This window comes from Morus notabilis, unplaced genomic scaffold, assembly GCF_000414095.1.
Source record: "Morus notabilis unplaced genomic scaffold, ASM41409v2 Scaffold214, whole genome shotgun sequence".
Taxonomy (NCBI): domain Eukaryota; kingdom Viridiplantae; phylum Streptophyta; class Magnoliopsida; order Rosales; family Moraceae; genus Morus; species Morus notabilis.
The window spans coordinates 312226-321808 of NW_010363935.1; the positions used below are offsets into that span (position 1 = coordinate 312226).

At 32.1% G+C, this 9583-nt stretch overlaps 1 pseudogene; it reads right to left on the reverse strand.

The window, feature by feature from the left end:
- Positions 1–5964: 5964 nt before the first annotated feature.
- LOC21394999 lies at positions 5965–9196 on the reverse strand (annotated as a pseudogene).
- Positions 9197–9583: the final 387 nt, after the last annotated feature.

Genomic DNA, 9583 nt, shown 5'->3' on the forward strand with positions numbered 1-9583 from the left:
GAAAATGCAAGCGTACCTCGACAGTTTGGGATCACTTCGACATAATTGAGGAGATCGACAATAAAGGTAATGCTAAACATATAGCTCAGTGTAAATATTGTTTATCTAAATTACAAGGTGACATTATTCACGGCACCACACACTTGAGAAGACACTCCGAAAAGTGTCTTCAAAAGCTTAGCCAATCCGGCGGATTTGAACTCCGCCAAACACAATTATCTTTTGATCGCGCAACTGGTGGTCTAACCACTTGGAAATATGATTCGCAAGTAGATCGTATGGAAGTTGCATGAATGATAGCTGTTTTAGATGAACCACTTAGTTTTGTAGATCATCCTAATTGGCAACGATATATTAAGGTTGTACATAATCCTAATGCATAGTTCACTTCAAAAACTACTCTTAGGAAAGATTTATTAAAATTATTTAAAAAAGAAAAAGAAGCATTAATAAACCTTTTACACTCGACTAGTGGGTGCGTTGCGTTAATGGTAGATATTTGGTTTGCCGTTGCCAATAAAGATTATTTAGCTGTAACCGGACATTACTTTAAAGGATATGATTTAGATAAGAGAATATTAGGTTTTAAATGTATTTTAGGATCACATAGCGCGGATTCAATATATAATACTATTTTTAATGTAATAGATGAATTTAGATTAAGAGATAAAGTAATGGCTATAACATTAGATAATGCTGTGCCAATATAAAAGCAATTGAGTTCTTTGAAAATGATTTAAGTTTATTCGGTGACAGTACTATTTTCTACCAATGTTGTGCATGTCACGTAATTAATTTAATTGTTAAATCCGGTTTAAAAGAAATAGGTAATCACATTAAAAGAATTAGAGATAGTCTTGCATGGAAGGTAGTAACCAAAGACAAGAAGATTGGTTTATGTTCTTACAAGCATTAAATATACCTCATAAAATATTAGCGTTAGATATGCTTATAAGATGGAACTCAACTTACATAATGCTTCAATAATGCATCCCCAATAAGGATGCTATAACAAACTATATGTGTGCAAAAGTAGGAGTAGGACATAGAGACGCATATGATTGGTAAATTGCCAAAGTTTTGTATAAATTTTTAGGTAGGTTTCATGAAGTTACTCTAAAACTTAGTGGAACATATTACCCAACATCACCTTTAGCTTTAGGTGAACTTTTACGAATTATTATTTTATTTAGCGAATATAGGGAGGACCCAATCTTAGGAGTTCCTATCCATTCTATGGAAAAGAAATTTATAAAATATTGGTCTAAGTTGCATTTGTTATGTGGTTTAGGTACTATTTTTGATCCTAGATTAAAATTAGAAGGTTTAAAAAGTGGTTTAGAAAACTTAGGTGAATTTTTAGGCATCAATTGTTCGGACCAATATCCAATAATAAAGGAAAAAATATATTCGATCTATAATAAATATGAGATTAGGTTTAGAAGCACAAACTCTAGAGTACAGGAACCGCAACAACAAGACGAAGACCCGCATTCATTCTTGAATGTTTTCGGGTTGAAGAAGAAGAAGAAGACAACTCAAACAGAAGCTGCGAGTGGATCTTTGTCAACAAGTGGCAGTGGCAGCGGCGGCGGTAGCTTCAACGAGCTTATGGCGTACCTCAATGAAGGCTTAGTAGTTGATGGTACTAGAGAATCGTTTGACTTAGTTCAATGGTGGAGGGCATGGGCATTAACTTGGCCAATCCTAACTCGATTGGCAATGGATATATTTTCGATCCCAGTCTCCACTATTTCATCCGAACAAGCCTTCAGTATGACAGGAAGAATACTTGAGAAATGCCGGAATGCATTGCAAAGGGACATTGTTGAAGTCTTGGTATGCATTAAGGATTGGGATCGGGCCGATCAACGTCTACAGGATAAAATATCGCCGGCAAGCCAATAATGGATCGATGAATTGAATCGATTAACATTTAATTTTGAAGACGATTCTTTAGCTTCAAATTAAATTGTAAATTTGTAATTTGTAAATATGTATTTACTTTTGACATTGTAATTGTATAACTTTGTAAGTTTGTAAAATTTGTATTTCGTCACAAAATGATTGCACTCTTTTTTCTTGCCAAGTTTTTATCCCAATTGGGTTTTTATTTGTAAGGTTTTTAACGAGACAATCATGAATTACGAATTTAATATACATGATTAATTTATTAAAATTGTGTTAATAATGTTTGTTGAATGTTGAATTTGATTTTTATATAATTTTAACACAAGATAACTTAATAATTATAAAAATTAAAAAATATTAAAAAAATTCGGGCTATTCGGGCGGGCTCAGGCAGCCAAATATAAGCCCGCGGCCGTTCAAGGGCATTTTTGGGCTCGGGCGGGCGGCCCGAATTTTTCGGGTGGGTCGGGTCGGGCTTCGGGCAATAATTGGTATTTTTGAACGGTTACGGTCGGCCCGTCCAAAGTTTCAGCACTAGATGAAATATTTATATAGGCTAACCTAAGTATATGTAAATGCATTTGCCAAGAGGATTCTTGGATGTCTCTATCGCATTGTATTGGATGAGTAGAAAACTTAAATTAAAATTTAAATTTTTATGATAGAAAATACTCGTAGCGAAAATGTTAAATTGTGATTCAAACTTACAAAAAGAAGAAGGTCAAATTCTCAACCATTTTTTTTTTTTTTTTAATCTCGTAATATGAAGTCTTCCTGTTCTATCATCCATACTTTTTGGGCCAAACAACTAGTATCCCTACACATCTAGAACTAAACTGGGCACGAAAGAGTGAGCCCAAAGTTGGATATTGAGGCCCATTCACTTGGAATTTGCCCAATTGCAATTGCTAGCTTGGCAGCAACATGCCTAATATTTCTTATAAGACTTGATGAATTGATTTTTTCCATGGAAAAGCTGTTCTTGCAGATCAATACAGACTACCAAATATCACCATAGTTGGGATACATTAAGATCCCAACAGCAGCGACAACTGACTGCCGTAATCCTACCGTTATATTTGTGGGTAGTCAGCCATGATGCGAAAACTTTTGGCAACTGTCAGTATCTGGCCGGTGATTTCTGGTATCCTACCATGATACTTACGGATGCTCGCAATGATGCTAAAATTCCCCCCCCCCCCCCCCAAAAAAAAAGAAAAATAGAAAATTTATCTTTGAGAGTGCATGAATCTGAACTTTTACCTTTTAATTTTAATAAATATTTTTTGTTAGTGTAATTATTTGACTATAAAGGTTATGAATCAAGAATAAAGATTAAAAATCTTGACTCATACATTTTTAAAAAATATTTATCAAGATTACCCAAAAAGTAATCAGCGATCGCTAGTATCCTACCGTTATACTTAAAAAAAGTCCATCATGATTCTGAAAATTCTTGGCAACCAGTGGTTGCCCATTTTCTTATTGTCGATACAGATACATAGGTCTTGTTTGAGGTACAGTACTCATTTAAAATTTAGATTAATTTTAAAAACACCCCCAAACTATGCACCTTATTTCAAGTTGCTCCCAAAATTTTAAAATGTAACATTCTCACCCCTTCATCCTCGCAAAAATTGCAAAAAAGGTCTTTCTGTCAAAATCCGTCTATAAAATGACGGAATCTCCTACGTGGCATTTTTAAAATCGGTTAGGAAACGTTTGGTTCATAAATTAGAATCATGTGATTAGAATTATTTTTAATTTATATGTATTTTTTTATAAAAAGAATATTATAACGAACTATAAACTATAATTCAAATCATGATTTGAATCCTTTAAATAAATACATGGCCTTTTAAAGTAGTTAGGTAGCTATTAGTGTGTGTAAAGTAGGGTCATTTGAACTCCAGCCCAAAAAAAAAAAAACAAAAAAACAAAAAAGCTGCAGCAAAGGACTTGGGGTTTTTTAAGTCCAATAAAATTCAAAGGTCAATTCTGCTCATCGGTTAATCAAACGTGGAAAGCAAAGGCTCCATCAGTAAATAAACAAACTCAGACCTCTATTGGAGAAACAAAAATGGAAGCGAAAATGGGTGGCAGAGCAGGAACTTTGTCGAAATGAGCTGCTTCTGCCACTCCACCGTGATCGAGATCGAAGCATTGAAAACGCTTTGATATTGGTTGGAAGAATTAGTGAAGAGTTTTCAAGAACTAGAGAATTCTTGAATCTTCTTTCTTTTTTATTTCCTCCTCAAATTAATTTCGAGTTCTTTGCATGGGTGTGTTTTGCTTTAAAGTTCTTTCTCGATCTGTGTTGTTCAGTAAATGATTTTTTTTTTTTTTTTTCACTTCCGTGTGCATCAAAATTGCCATCTGCTGGGGCCATAATTCCCTGATATGTTTCCTGTGATGGAAGTGTTTAATATACTGCTTGAATAAGAATTGAAAAAGTTCATAATCTGATTGGAATATGCAATGCAATTTCCTCAAACATTGGAAAATATGTGTTGAAAAAAAACGCTGGAAAATATGCAAAAAATGAAAGTTTTTTGGAGGCATAGATTTTTTTTTTTGTCGTCGTCGTCCTCGTCCTGATCCTAATAAAAAAGAACAAAAGCTAAATCTTTTTTGCTTGGGCTTCTTCGTCTCTTTATGCAATTCTTTGATCAATTTGTTGCCACGCGAGACTTTCCGTCAGTTTTATAGACGGAACATGACACAGAAGGACCTTTTTTGCCACTTTTGCATAGATGATGGGGTGAGAATGCTATATTTTATAGATTAAGGGGTAACTTGACACAATGTGCATAGTTTAGAGGTATTTTCAAAATTAATCCTAAGTTTTGATAAATTACCTAGTACATAATAATCCGTATTTATAATAAAACAACCAAAATTGGTTTACTTATTGAGGAGGCATTGGAGCTTTTTTTTTTTCCTTGGATAATAAAAAAAGAAAAGAAAAAACTGGAACAAGCTTAATTATTAGTACTATAACTATTCCAACAAAAATTGGCATCCGCTAGTTTTTTTTTTTTTTTTTCTTGGAAAAAACATCCGCTTAAATTTTCATCCCATCTTTCCCGTTCAATTTATTAAAAGAAAAATAGAAAAATTAAAAGAAAAGGTTAGAGTTCTTCTAGTTGTAGTGAAGCAAGACAAATTTAATAAAATAATGAGACTTTTGTTTTCAGACCTCATATTAATTTGGATAAGTTCACCGAATAGTACCCCAACCGTTAGGCCATATGTCATTTTCTCTCTCTAAAATTTAAAACATGTCACTTACTGCTTAAATTAACACTATTGTGCCAACTCTCATCCTATTGGCTATATAGGGAAAATATTACGTACTTAACATGTTTAAATCATATTAATTATTTTTCTGTCAAAATTTAGCATATTATAATTAAAATCTTATTTGGCTTTTGTAAGAAGTTGGTTATGCAAGTAATTGTCAAACCAATGTCATAATTTAGTGAATTAATATATATCGTTGCGTGGGTCTCTTTCAGTGGTATTATTTTATAATCACTGCCCAAGAAAACTTGAAATTATCCACGAGCCATTTCTAAAGCGCAATTATGTCAAAAATTTGTAGCTAAAAGAATTAGCCACAGATTTTTGGTTCAATATGTCAAATCAATGTCAATTTTTTTTTTTTTAAATATTCAAATTCAAGAACATCACACTGCAGATATTTTATTCCCAGTTTGGTCCCAAGACTCGATCAAAGAACAGAAAATTCAACAACAACTAGAGGTCGAACATGTATATTGACTCAACTTAAAAAAAAAAAATACGAGTTCATGAACACACGGTAGATCAAGCTTATTTAGGTCTCGTTCGGTTTGCGGATTTGAATTTTCAATTCGAGCTGAGATGTGACATTTTCTGAGAACTTTTAACTGTAGCAGAAAAAGATAAATGTGACATTTTTTAAGAATTTTTCACTATAAAAATCTAAAACTGAAAACTCGAATTAGTGAAATGAATGAGCATTTAGTAATTTTTGATATGAGGAGAGCATTCAGCTGAACATAATGATAATTATGCGGTTTTGGCTTTGGATAGTCGGAGTTTCCTTTCGTCGGAAAGTAGCTTTGCAAACCTATAAGATCAAAAGGGCAAAAACGTAACTTCAGTGAAACAATTACTACAATGTATTAAGAATCTAATCAATTTTAAATTAGATTAATTTCATAATGTCTCCTAAACTTTGTACCTATTTCAACATGCCCCCAATTTTGAAAAGTGTTTATTTCGCATATGGATTATGTACCCTAATTCAAAATACTTGTACTTATAATACTAACAAAATGATGTCGTGATACTATTTATAACTTGTAAACACCTCTAAACCATTGATTTTAAGTCAACTTGCTTATTAAATTATTACTTTTGTATTAACTTGTCTTGTGATTTATTGAAAGATTAGAGGACAAGTTGACACAAATAAATAATTTATGGGATATTTATAAAACAATATTAGTTAGTAAGTGTTTTGAACCATGTTGCATAATTTAAGAGGGATAAATTCAATAAACCCTTTCTAAAATTTAAGTAGAATATTAAACTAGGGTGTAAAAGTTTACGAGACATTTATGAAATTAATCTTTCTGATTAGAGTGTGACAGAAAATATGTATGACCTTTTGAGTTCTTCCTCGTTGGTGACGCCATTTTTAATGGGTTCGTAGAGACCCGTGGCCAAGTTGATGCGTGAAACGGGTTTCTTGAGCTTTCTCACTTCCACAAGATTGTTCAAGTTCTTTTTAGTAGCTATGTCCACGGAAGCAAGATCCCCTTGTAGTCTGTCATCCTTTTTTTTTTTTTAATTTTTAATTTCAATATTAGTAAAATCAAGATCGTCATAACTAATCATTAAAATGTTATCCTTTAAATTTAATAAAATATTTCATAATACCCCAATAATATTATAAAAGAACAATGAAATTAATTAATTAAGGAAACTTATATCAATTCTCAAATGGTTGTACTCACATCCCAAGGCATGAAAAAACAGAGAGTTGTGGTGGTTAATCATGTCCACACTTGATTCAGAGAAAGCATCAATTATAGGAGTTGATCCATTATTGTATATCCAAGAAAGAGGCCCCCAAGTGGCAGCTAATTTAGCATTATATTTTTGCTCAGTCTTGTTTGAACCCGTTCCTAGTGAGATCACCACAAAGCGAGAGCAATCTACAGGCTGATCAGCCTTGAAATTTGGATTCTTTTGAGCAACTTGTTTGATGACTTCGCCGAGAGCAACGAAAGACTGGAAAAACCACGCAGATTAAAGATATCAAACCACGTTAATATTACGTTTTTTATTTTTATTTTTATTTTATTCATGCATTCATTTAGGTACGTTTGATTCATGAGTTCAAAACTATAGTTCATAATTCTGATTTTGAAAATTTAAATTTTTTGTGAGAAAAAAATATTGTAATGAATCATGAACCATGATTCTAAATTAGATCAGAACTTTCGAAACAAACGGAGCAAGTTTGTACCACAAATTAACATGAAGTGGATGTTATTCAATTTTTTTTTTTTTTTTTTTTTTTACCGGATTATTAGCCCTCACGCCACCGTCAACGAGGTTGAACTATCCAATTTTTCCACTAGTACTGGCTTGGTTTGTGAAATAATGGGAAGGAAGATATGTGGGGGCTGCATGTCCGCCAAATGAGCATCCAAGGCCAAATTTGCTGGGGCATTCACACACATATATATCTCTTTCGTAATATGTGTTTATAAATATGAATATGATTCCTTTGTACCATAATCAATCCAGAAATCAAATGACCAAAATAAAAAATATAAGTTAAAATTACCATATGAGAAGAAAAGAGTGTGGGCTGGAGCTTCTTAATGTCGAATGTGTAGGAATAACAATGTATGTCAATGTTTCATGCAACCTTGTAGTTCCTAAGAGGCCATTGATTAGGTTGTGAAGATACTTTCCATCATATTTTGGTCCCATCGCATCTTGTATCGAGCCGATAAAGGAGCCAAAAAAGCCACTGTATTTTTTTTTTTTTTAAAAGGAAGGTACAAAAGGACATTATTATATACTCAGATCATTTTCATGCGTAGTATAAAACGAGAAATATATTTTTTTTTCTTCTAATTTTAGTGTTTTAATTAATATATAACTAATTATATCAAATCGTATTGTATCAAAAAATTGAATTAATTATTAATTAATTTTTTTTGTACTTATCATTCGATAATGTAATTTAATTTAATTAGATAGATACTAATTAAAACATAAAAAATTAAACAAATCAGGATCTCGATCCCATAAAATGAACGTACAAGCAAATACATATTCTTCCTACGCAATACTTGATCATTGATCATCTTATTCTAATCTAGAATGCCTTATTATCAATATAGTCAACACCAGCGCCTACCTTGCTTGTTGGAAAATTTTGGGACAATGCTCGAGGTAAAATGACACAATGCCATTGGCAGCATATAATGGTCGGTTCTTTTTGTTGGGTGTTGTTAACATGGCCGTAATAAGACCACCTGTGCTAGTCCCTGAAATCATGTCAAAATAATCTGCAAGCCTTGCATCTTTCCCATCTAGTACCAATTAGAAATTTGTTAGGCCAATAATTAGAATTAATGTTATTTCATAACATGCGTACGTAACTATATTATATTATATTATTATATACAAAATAACGTGATAAGAATATAATTTAATTAATATTTATCCTAAACTTTTTGATCAACTATTAAATTTATTATAACCGTTGAATCAACATCTTATGCTTAAAACAATGAAACATATTAAGGGATAAATATTAAAGTAACCATTCAAGCTACACCGATATATGTATATGTAAGTGTGGTTTTAATAGTTATTCTAATATTTACTTATTAATGGGTATTATCATTTTAACCGAAAGATATTGATCTGACGGTCATAATAAATTAGATAGTTGACTAAAAAAAACTCATGACAATTCATAAGACTAAATTCTTATCATGTCACGTCATTAAATACTATATTTAATAGTAACGATGATGAAAATGTAACCATTTAAAACTCGTATATATATATATATATATATATATATGAAACAACAATAGCAATCATTTTTTTTTCCAGAATTATAAAGATAAAGCAGTGGCCTTTGCCCAAGTCTTACTTGAATTTGAGATTCAAGGTACTCAAGAAGAACTCCAGGGATAATTCCTCTAATGCCTCCCCCTTCAATGCTAAGGATTGTGATCAAGTTTCCATGTTTTGGAGGCTGAATTTTCCATTGAAATGATAATTAGGGTTTAGAAGTGTTAGGAAGACTTCATATGCGAAACTAGCCTAATACACTTCAGAAGCCCAACTTGATTCAAAATGTTAATTTATTAGGTTTTGTGTCTTTTCATATATATAAACTATTTTATATCTTCATTCACTTTTTATGTGGGACAATACACACATATACTTTTCTCAATCAAAGAGGAACTGTACTAATTTCAAGAGGAGAGAGAGGAATGAAGTTATTGTATTATTTCTAGGGATTTTTGTGATGGAAGCAACCGGAGCGGTGTACAATAAGTATGGCATAAAAGTTTGGAATAAAAGGAGGAAAACAAAGAGTAAAATAAAACGTGCGCAATGTAAGTGCGTTGAAGAAACACTTTGA